Source organism: Staurois parvus, unplaced genomic scaffold (assembly GCF_062004578.1).
Source record: "Staurois parvus isolate SC_StPar_1 unplaced genomic scaffold, SC_StPar_1.0 ptg000394l, whole genome shotgun sequence".
Lineage (NCBI taxonomy): Eukaryota > Metazoa > Chordata > Amphibia > Anura > Ranidae > Staurois > Staurois parvus.
Window position 1 is genome coordinate 1,606,706 of NW_028318190.1, and position 11,798 is coordinate 1,618,503.

Consider the following 11,798-nt stretch of genomic DNA (forward strand, 5'->3'; position numbering starts at 1 on the left):
ACCATGTTGACCGACAACGGAAAGAACATGGTGTCTGCTCTGCGTCAAGGAAGGTTGTGCCATGCGCCATGCATGGCTCACGTGTTCAATCTGGTTGTCAAGCGGTTCCTAAAATCCACCATCCCACTGCAAGACATCCTTAAAATGTCACGTAAACTTTGCATGCATTTCAGCCATTCCTACACCGCAAAGCACACCCTCCTTGAGCTGCAGCAGCAGAACGGAATTCCACAGCATCGCCTGATCTGCGAAGTTGCAACAAGGTGGAATTCAACCCTACATATGTTAGACCGCCTTTACGAACAGCGAAAGGCCATCACTGATTTCCTGATGTTACAAGCGGATAAAGGTACTCCCCTGTGTAACTTAGCTGTCAGCCATTGGCAGCTCATGCATGACACCTGCCGCTTGCTCAGGCCCTTTGAGGAGGCCACGCTATTCGTGAGTCGGCAGGACTATGGGATGAACGACGTCATTCCTCTGTTGCACGTCCTGGAACAAATGCTGTTAACAATGGCTGGTCAGGGTGCGGTAGACGTGGCGCACAGATCTCAACGCCACATGACCCCTGTGGGGGCAGGACAGGAAGAAGAGGAGGAAGTAGAGGAGGACATTGGTGCTCAGGAATTATTGAGTGAAATGGGTGGTTTTTCCACTCAGCGGACAGGAGTGGAGGAGCAGGAGCATCTGGTAGAGGAGGAGGAGGAGACAGAGGACCCAGACGCACCGTGGCAGTATGCTGTGGAGATGGAGGCAGGGAGTCCCTCGCATTCCTTGGCACAAATGGCCCATAGCATGCTCGGTTGCTTGCGTAGCGACAGCCGAATAATAACCATCAGACAGAGGGATGACTTTTGGCTGTCCACCTTGTTGGACCCTCGCTACCGTTCAAAAATGGTGGCCTTTTTCACACCTGCTGAGAGGGAGGCCAAAATAAAGTACTATAAAAACCACCTATGTAGTTAGTTGGTCTCTGCCTTTCTGCGCCAACGTCCATCCTCAGACACTGTGGGCCCTGTGCGCTCGCGTTCCGCTGCCATGGCAACAGGGGAGGGGTGGGGTGCTAGGAGCAGTGGCAGCTCCACCAGCAGCGGCTGCCTCAGTCTGCAGTCGATGATGAGTAGCTTTCTTCACCAGCGCAGTGAGGAAACTACTAACCAGCCGCAGCAACAGCAGCATCAGGTGGACCTGGAGCAGGACCTCAAACAACAGGCTCGGGCCTACTTGGACAGCACCCTGCAAACCGAGGTAGACAATCCCCTTGACTACTGGGCAACGAAACTTGACCTTTGGCCCCAACTAGCTGAATTTGCCCTTGAAAGGCTGTCATGCCCGGCCAGTAGCGTGGCATCGGAGCGCGTGTTTAGTGCGGCAGGAGGTATTGTAACTCCGCGGAGGACACGACTGTCCACCCAAAGTGTGGAGAGACTCACGTTTGTGAAAATGAATCAGGCGTGGATTAGTCTGGATTTCAAACCACCAGTTCCTGACACAACTGACTAAATCCGCCATGAATCATGCCCCAAACATGTTATTAGGGACAAATGGAAGACCTCCACCTGATCCGTACATTTGTATATATATTTTATTGAGAGGCTGCTGGTCGGCCGACTCATGTTTTGCACATTTTTAATGACTTATACTCTGCAGGTCGGGCCCCTCATGAATTGGGGTTTTTCAATTATTTATACTTCGCTGGACGACCGTCACATGAATTGAACCTTTTTAATGACTTATGCTCTGCTGGTCGGGCCCCTCATGAATTGGTGTTTTTAAATTATTTATACGTCGCTGGACGACTGTCACATGAATTTAAACTTTTTAATTATTTATAGTCGACCAGTTCCAGACCGATGGAATAGCAATTTTTTTAAATATTTATTTGACACGTGTTGTCCATCTCATCAATGAGGTGGACTGTTTATTTATTGGCCACGGTTTGGCCCCCTCCTGTTTCTTACATTGTTAACTTGTTGTATCGGTCACGGTTTGGCCACATGTTTGGTTGTCTTGTTAAGATTTTCTGTAATGTACACAGTTACGCTTGACTTGTCGACTTTCCACAATCTACTAAGGTATAGCATCGCATCAAAGTTTTTTTTTTTTGGTCTAAACCATTTCTTATAATGTCAATTTGTAGGATACGCCGCTGTAAGGCGACCTACTTTTTTGTCACTGTGTAGACATCTATTTATAGGCCGATGTTTGGCCAGAAAGATATATTTAGTAATAACCTAGCCGTTCAAGCCGCTCACTGAACACCTCGGGAATTGCTTTGTATATCTGTCGCCTTAGGGGCCGCTGTCTGGCGACATAATTTTTTGTCACTGTGTAGACATCTATTTATAGGCCGATGTTTGGCCACAAAAATATATTTAGTAATAACCTAGCCGTTCAGGCCGCTCCCTGAACACCTCGGGAATTGCTTTGTATATCTGTCGCCTTAGAGGCCGCTGTCTGAACAGCTCATGAATTGCTTTCTATATGTGTCGCCTTTGAGGCCGCTGGCTGGACAGCTGATGAATTGATTTGTATATATGTACTTATTGTCCGCTGTCTGGACAGCTCATGAATTACTTTTTGTATATAGCCTTCCAAACCACTCTCAGAATAAGTCATGATATTCATGCTGTGTATAGCCTTATAGGCCAATGGTCAATCAAGTCATGATTGTTATAGTGTGTATAGCCTTATAGGCCGCTGTCTTTACAACTTTATAATTCCATGCAGTATATAGCCCTATCGGCCACTTTCTGGCATCCAGTTGCTGTAGCCCCCATCACCACACTGTGCCACGGGCCCCTGTACCGCCTTCTCATACTGCTGCCAGATCCATCCTCTGCCATGTGCGTCTTTGTCGTCTGCTCACGCTGCTGGGTTCCAGTTTTAAACCTAGGCCTGTGTATGGCTTCCGAATACTGCTGCATCCACCGCCACCCTGTGCCATGTGCCTCTGTCGTCTGCTCACGCTGCTGACGGCTTCCGCTTTTTAACCTAGGCCTGTGTATGGCTTCCGAATACTGCTGCCTCCACCGCCACCCTGCGCCATGTGCCTCTGTCGTCTGCTCACGCTGCTGACGGCTTCCGCTTTTTAAACTAGTCCTGTGTATGTCTTCCGAATACTGCTGCCTCCACCGCCACCCTGCGCCATGTGCCACTTTCGGGTCTCCTCACACTGCTGCCAGGTCCATACTGATTCATGGCCCCCTGTACCGGCTCCTCATGAACGTGGTTCAGCGGGTTTGCATCACTTAACGGCAAATCGTTGACAAATGCTGGGACGTTCAGTGTTGTGCGCATTAAGCCAGACACCAAAGGGCAGCACAGACCTGTTATTACTCGCTCAAGCATGGCTGAACAAAACCAGTCTCTACCACAAATTGGACCCAGACCTGCCCAGGGTCTCGTAACTAGATTGCACGGAGGAGTAGAGTCCGTTATCGGAATTAAATAGACAAAACACCACACCAAAAAGAGTGGCCATTTCCAACACTTATTCCAGAAAGAGGAACAACCCGTTTCATATACGGCCCGTAGACGTTTCACGTCTGCCACATTCGGTCGATTTAAGACGCAAGCTCCACTTCCTGTGGTCTCTGACCGTCGATATACCTTTAAGTGTCAGCTTTGAAGCTATATTCCCTCCGGAGCACTGACACTGGTGCCCTTCCATCAACATGCCTTTAAGTTTCAGTTTTCAACCATATTCCCCACAGAAGCCAAACTCTTGGGTATCCCAGAAGCTGCTCAGCGGGTCAGGGCAATAAAGCTCCCGGTTCGCAGGTTGTTCCGTCTTATGGATGGAAGTACGACGGTATATGATCTTCTTCGCACCCACGGCATTACCTCATAAAATTTCTGCATTGCATCTGCAATCACAACGCTGACTTCCCGGATCGCCACTCAGCCATTGGACTCTTGATAGTCGTCTCCCCACACTGCTGCTGGGGGGACTTTTTAACCTAGGCCTGTGTATGACCTTCAATTGAAGCTGCTTCCGCTCCGCCACTCTGCCATTGGACTCTTGATAGTCGTCTCCCCACGCTGCTGCTGGGGGGACTTTTTAACATAGGCCTCTGTATGGCCTTTAATTGAAGCTGCTTACGCTCCGCCACTCTGCCATGGGCCTCTTGGGTATCCCAGAAGCTGCTCAGCGGGTCAGGGCAATAAAGCTCCCGGTTCGCAGGTTGTTCCGTCTTATGGATGGAAGTACGACGGTATATGATCTTCTTCGCACCCACGGCATTACTTCGTAGAATTTCTGCATTGCATCTGCAATCACAACGCTGACTTCCCGGATCGCCACTCAGCCATTGGACTCTTGATAGTCGTCTCCCCACACTGCTGCTGGGGGGACTTTTTAACCTAGGCCTGTGTATGGCCTTCAATTGAAGCTGCTTCCGCTCCGCCACTCTGCCATTGGACTCTTGATAGTCGTCTCCCCACGCTGCTGCTGGGGGGACTTTTTAACATAGGCCTCTGTATGGCCTTTAATTGAAGCTGCTTACGCTCCGCCACTCTGCCATGGGCCTCTTGGGTATCCCAGAAGCTGCTCAGCGGGTCAGGACAATAAAGCTCCCGGTTCGCAGGTTGTTCCGTCTTATGGATGGAAGTACGACGGTATATGATCTTCTTCGCACCCACGGCATTACTTCGTAGAATTTCTGCATTGCATCTGCAATCACAACGCTGACTTCCCGGATCGCCACTCAGCCATTGGACTCTTGATAGTCGTCTCCCCACACTGCTGCTGGGGGGACTTTTTAACCTAGGCCTGTGTATGGCCTTCAATTGAAGCTGCTTCCGCTCCGCCACTCTGCCATTGGACTCTTGATAGTCGTCTCCCCACACTGCTGCTGGGGGGACTTTTTAACATAGGCCTCTGTATGGCCTTCAATTTAAGCTGCTTACGCTTCGCCACTCTGCCATGGGCCCCTGTACCGCCTCCTCTTGCTGCTGCCAGGTCCAGAGTGTGTCATGGGTCCCTGTACGGCCTCCCATTGCTGCTGACTTCATCGCCAGACTCTGCCATGTGCCACTTTCAGGTCTCCTTACACTGTTGGTGGGTTCCATTTTGTGATAGGGTGCTGTATGGCCTTCCATTGCTGCTGCCTCCACCGCCACCCTGCGCCATGTGCCTCTGTCGTCTGCTCACGCTGCTGACGGCTTCCGCTTTTTAACCGAGGCCTGTGTTTGGTTTCCGAATACTGCTGCATCCACCGCCACCCTGCGCCATGTGTCTCTGTCGTCTGCTCACGCTGCTGACGGCTTCCGCTTTTTAACCTAGGCCTGTGTATGGCTTCAGAATAATGCTGCCTACACCGCCACCCTGCGCCATGTGCCTCTGTCGTCTGCTCACGCTGCTGCCAGGTCCATACTGATTCATGGCCCCCTGTACCGGCTCCTCATGAACGTGGTTCAACGGGTTTGCATCACTTAACGGCAAATCGTTGACAAACGCTGGGACGTTCAGTGTTGTGCGCATTAAGCCAGACACCAAAGGGCAGCACAGACCTGTTATTACTCGCTCAAGCATGGCTGAACAAAACCAGTCTCTACCACAAATTGGACCCAAACCTGCCCAGGGTCTCGTAAGTAGATTGCACGGAGGAGTAGAGTTCGTTATTGGAATTAACTGTGAGGGACTTTTAAACCTAGGCCTGTGTATGGCCTTCAATTGAAGCTGCTTCTGCTCCGCCACTCTGCCATTGGACTCTTGATAGTCGTCTCCCCACGCTGCTGCTGGGGGGACTTTTTAACATAGGCCTCTGTATGGCCTTCAATTTTAGCTGCTTACGCTCCGCCACTCTGCCATGGGCCCCTGTACTGCCTCCTCATGCTGCTGCCAGGCCCGTAATCTGCCATGGTCCCCCGTACCGACTCCTCATGCTGCTGCCAGGCCCATAATCTGTCATGGGCCCCTGTACCGCCTCCTCATGCTGCTGCCAGGTCCAGAGTGTGTCATGGGTCCCTGTACGGCCTCCCATTGCTGCTGTCTCCATGTGCCACTTTCTCTGCCATGTGCCACTTTCAGGTCTCCTCACACTGCTGGTGGGTTCCATTTTGTCATAGGGTGCTATATGGCCTCACATTGCTGCTGCCTCCACCGCCACACTGTGGCTCCACACTCTGGTTTTGGCCCCGTGACTGCCCAAATGAGTGAAGTGTGCGGTGAATCTAAGATCGACGGCACTCATCTGCATGTCATACTGACTGACAGTATTATTTCTCTTCCCCAGCAGACTCCAAGGGCATTTAAATTAAAGGTACAGTGTTCTGCACTAATATAAAGGCTCTCTGAAGCCTAGAAACACCCTTTTTATAAGTTAAATTCGCAGCGAATATATTCGGCACGAAGCGAATTTAATCGGCGAATTCGGCGAATCAGCCGAACCGAATTTTTGAATAATTCGCTCATCTCTAGTGCTTATATTAGCAATTCATTTTTGGTGCTGCATATACTGTATGTCTCTTCTGGATCCTTGCCCTGAGCTGGATCACCTACTAGCATATTAGCACTGTCTAGTCGGACTCCTCAGTTCATATTATACTGGTACCAATGTTTCTACATTGCATATTTGATGCATAGCCTTTTATGTTTACAATTTTTGTGTACAACCCCTACATGGTGGTGTTTCCAATATGCCTGTGCTGTATATACACTAGACCTAGTGTCATTGTCTTTATAGCACAACTATACTCATGGCCGGACATGACATCTTTCTTTTTTGTTTTAGGTCAAATTCTTTGGTATTGTCTCATCTTGTGGTGATGGCTAACTGTGGTAATTACCTAAATGTCTAACGTGCAATATTTGCAATAAAGCATAATTTTTGAGAAATTTTTAGGTATCACTTTCTGTCCATGATATAACCGCTTTTCTTGTGAATTTCTTTTCACACACACCCTTTTTTGAGGTACCATTAAGGGACATGAAGGACCTCATGGAACAGCTTGCTGAGCTGAAGAAATTTGTGGTCATTCATGAATCCAGAAGTCCTTATGCCTCCCTAGTAGTGAGGAAGAAGAACAGAAGTGAGGAAAATGAAAAGAACACTGCAATCGACTACTGAACCTTTAACAGGAGAGCAATTCCCAACCAGTACACCACCCCCCGAATCGAAGATACCCTTCATTGCTTGTCTGGGATGAGGTAGTTCAGCGTGTTGGACCTTAAGAGCCGATAATACCAAATCCCCATGCACACAGATGATAAGGAGAAGAAGGGCTTCATCTTTCCGATGGGGTTCTTAACTTGTTCCTGACCTCACTATAGCCGAAGGACAGCTACAGCAAGGTCTTCTAGTTCTGGAACAACATCCATGGATGTCATTCCGAGAACGCGCATCACAGATTGAAATAAAGGGCCAATCCCAGCGTTCCTTTACCACGTTAACAGTGTGTCTAATGACATGTGATCACTATATGTAAACACTGCAGGTCATCTGGGGGTTGACAGCTCTCATTCCTTCACACAGAGACAAGTGTGAGGGAAGGAGCCATCTGTGCCATCGCAGTGACTTTAATTGCTCTGCCAGTGTCACACAGTGTCCACACTGTCACACAGTGACCATTATTAGGGGAAGGATTAATACAGGAAAGTCTTCCTTTCTCCTTTCATGCCTGGGGTTGACGGGGAAACCCAAAACTCATGGGTTTCAGTAACATTTTGACTGCTGAAGCCAGATTGAAAAGTAGATGTTTATTATACAAGCATGTATCTAGACCTCCATGCAGGGAGAGCAGAACAATACATGGTGTTGGATTCAAAGTAATGCTCTATCTAACTAGGGCTTTCTAATACAATTTATATGCTCTACAGTGGGTGGTACCTAGCTATCTGATCTTTCTTTGAAGAGTCATCTGTATCTTTGGTGTAACTCATTGAGATGTGAATAGTTATCCACATGTTATTGTTACTTCCATTATCCTTTGGGTTTAACAGGTCTTCAAAGGCTGTGATAATAATCTTGCAGACAATAGGTGGTGTGAATGATGCTGAACTGGAAGTAGGAGTGAAGTGCCAAATGTTGAGCCAGCAGGAGAGGGAAATAGGTTGTTAGGCCATCTAATTCAATACCAATGTATTTCATATTTATATCTAAAATGGCTGCTCCATTTTTCCCTTACAATCCCTCCTCTTGGACATCATATTGTCCAAACAATTATCCCTTCCTAAAAAGAAATTTGAGAAACATATTTGCTTTACAATTCCTCCCTTAAATTCTCATACATCTCACTTTGTTTGCCTAATATTTCATTCTAGTTCATATTTCTCCTGATTTATACATCCAATTTACTTCTGCAGAAAAATCTAATTTTGCTTCACAAAGGCTGAAAAATGCAAAACATTAAACAAAAATTAAAATCAAATAGTCTAAAAAACAAAACTGTGTGTTGGGCTAACTGTTTATGAATGCCAAGTCTTTAGTTGATTCCTCCAATGTATCCTTGACAGCTAGTCCTCCATAAGACTGTACTGCAACACCTAAGAACTCGTACAATGTTCATACATAATATTTTCTTCAGGACCATCGCAGTCCACATGACAAGAAACCTCCGGTAGGTGTGCTGATCTGCTGCAATTATAGCAAATTGAGCTTTGACTTCTATTCATGGACAGCTGAAATGATAAGTGTAAATGTTCTTCAGATACTTTAAAAGTTTTGAAACCACTTTTCTTCATCACTGTTGTTTGTGGCTGATGTCAAGAAGTTCAGGAATAAGGGAGGATATTTTTGAAGATGGCGTCATTCAGATTGCTAGTCCAACATTAGGTATTTAACAAAAATGCCCATGAAGCCATGGCGTTTTTATTTTTCTGCCGAAGTAAATCTGTGTTATAGAGACAATAAGACCTAGAAGAAAAGAAAGGAAATCCATCTTAATGCGAGGAGAAACCATTCTCACTTTGTATAATGTGTTACTCAGTCGTCATCCAAACTTAACCACACTATTCAGAATTCAATCATGAACAATCGGCCATCTTAAAAAGGGCCTATCATGTATGGCTGGGATCAGTGACCTTACAGTTGACCAGGAACATGTAAATACAGAGACAGGAGACTTGGAGAGCACAGAATACAGGACTTAGAAGAATAGCAGGAGGACAGTTCAGCACTGGGGTACTGGTCTTAAAGTCAAGCAGGACACAAAATGCTAGTAAGAAACACTTGTAGCACTGGGGATCAGGGCTCACAGGGAATGCAGGCACACAGGATACAGCTGATATATCAAGGATTCTAAGACAGGAAGGATACCCAACAGTATCATCTGGGGAGAACACAGCATGTCCGCACATGCAACAAGGGCGAGGGCCCTTGTAAGGGCCGAGGCGCAGAGTCTAAGGAACTGCCTTGTCTTCTCCAGAGCTATTGAAGGTAGAGATGGGTTTGCTGCAGACAGTCCCCAGGTTGCGGTCCTCGTACTCACCCAGGCAGGAAGCTACTGGGAATTACTAACTGATAAATAAGAACCCCTTGCAGTGATCAGGCACAGGGATCACTGGACAGTAGGGAGCTCAGTTCAAGCTGACATGCATAGAAACACACAGACACTGGGAACAGAAAACTAGGAGTAGGTAGTAAAGCAAGCAAACAAACAGGAGTTTCTAAGAGCAGATAGAGATGTACGGTGACACCAAACAGGAAACAGGATTGAAACACATTCGGAGACACAGAGACAATCTGCTAGGACCTTTAAGGTGTAAAGCCTGAGGCAATGAGCCACATTAGAATGAGAAGAGATGGCCTGGCTGGGTTCATTAAATCATCAGCAGGAGGTTAAGCAGCCTTAAACACAAGTCTTGTGGGACAATAGGCAACAGCAGAACCTTATAATTTAAAGTCATGGAACTACATGTACCAGCATACCCCTGCTGCTCTTTGGAAATAGAGGAGACAGATCTGAAGAAAAGCTGAAGACCCCGACATAGATTTAATTTAAAATCTTGACAATATCCAACTAATCTTAACAATCAATATAGTAACAATAACATACATTAATTATATTTCTTAGGATATTATAGGTGTTAAAATAGAGAAACAATTATTCAACTCAATAGTCAAACTTTCACGATAATATAAAAACTTTATAAGATAGAAAATGCTCAGTTCTATTGTCACTGGTAATAGGGGATTTCTGGCTTTGTCTGGTTCGTTTGGGGACCTCTCAGAGTGTTGAACTCGTTAATACCAGAGCCCATACATGTTAGATCAGAACACACAACAAAGAAGATCTAACACCCAATAAATAGGCAACTAGGAACTTCCAAAGAAGGTACAAACTTAACCAACTACACCGATATCAGCTAATGGGGGTAAAACATTTAAGTATTTACAAAAGAAAACAGACTAATAAAACAAGGAAGAAAACAATTTGGAACAATACTTCCATTGGTTGATTTTTTTTTTTTTTTATGAAGGCTGTGATCTTCCGTTCTGAAAGCCTGAAAGAAGCCCAACCAAGGCATTGATCTAATCTGAGGAATAAGCATCAATTACATTTAGTAACAAACATGACACTTTCCTCCTAATAAACCAATGGTTAAAGATCTAACAACAAAACATACAGTACATACTTTTAAAATTTTCTCTTAGTTGTTCTAACAGTGCACTTTTCTAATACCAAAAATTATTGACGTCAAATTAATTATTACCACGTGGATTTTGTTTATGGTATACCATTAAGAAAAAAATTATTATTATACACCATGGTTAAAAATGAGCAGCTCAATGTAAACCTTTTAGTAAGCTACCATTTGTGTGCAAGAGTTATACTTCACCATACTGGACACATTGGAAACTTCCAAAACTGTATCTTCTAAAAAACAAACAAACACAAGATAGTGAATACACATAACAATTCACTATTAACATCTGATTTCCTTTTAGAGTTCACTTGGCTCAGTAAATTTGCATGACCATACAGCTGTTCTCATTCACAAACCATGCAATTAAGCTGTGTTAAAGAAAAAGGGGGGTCAGCACTCGGTGGGCTGTCAGCACCTTAAACATATGAGACAGCACTCCTGATTTTTAAACTTTAAATAAGATCAGTGAAAATGCTTTTTACATGTCACTAATTCTTTTAACATTCCCCTTGACTTTTTATCAATTTAATAATGGAAATGGGTGTGGCTTAAATGTCCAAACCAATAGTTACCCCAGCAAGCTTTTCACAATTTTCAACTTACAATTTTCTTAGATTAATTTTTTTTAGAATGAGCAGTATATTTTACATGTTTTTTTTTTCCCCTACATTAAATTTATCACATTCCTAAATTGGAAAGTGCAAAACTTCTGCATATTACACTTATAGCTTTACGATTTTAAGTGATTAGTTACCCCAATCATGTCTCAATTTGTTTAAACTTCTAAAAGTCAAAAATCAAAATTTAGTAATTTTAAGGTCAAAATGTGTTTATCTTCTAGATGTTGCCATGACCAACATGGTATTGACTCGTTACCTTTACTTGCAACATCACATCACCTTAAAACATAAGTAACAAATAGAGATGAGCGAATTATTCAAAAATTCGATGCGGCTGATTCGCCGAATTCGCGGAATAAATTCGATTCGAGGCGAATATATTCGCTGCGAATTTAACTTATAAAAAGGGTGTTTCTAGGCTTCAGAGAGCCTTTATATTAGTGCAGAACACTGTACCTTTAATTTAAATGCCCTTGGAGTCTGCTGGGGAAGAGAACTAATACTGTCAGTCAGTATGACATGCAGATGAGTGCCGTCGATCTTAGAATCACAGCACACTTCACTCATTTGGGCAGTCACGGGGCCAA

General features: G+C 45.1%; 1 long non-coding RNA gene across 1 annotated transcript; it reads right to left on the bottom strand.

Annotated features, from left to right (window-relative positions):
* Positions 1 to 7,682: 7,682 nt before the first annotated feature.
* Positions 7,683 to 11,068, bottom strand: LOC149455393 (uncharacterized). Its single transcript, XR_016314057.1, has 2 exons — positions 10,757 to 11,068; positions 7,683 to 8,003 (listed from the first exon to the last, which is right to left on the bottom strand). It is a non-coding gene; the product is annotated as an uncharacterized LOC149455393 (long non-coding RNA).
* Between the last annotated feature and the right edge of the window lie 730 nt (positions 11,069 to 11,798).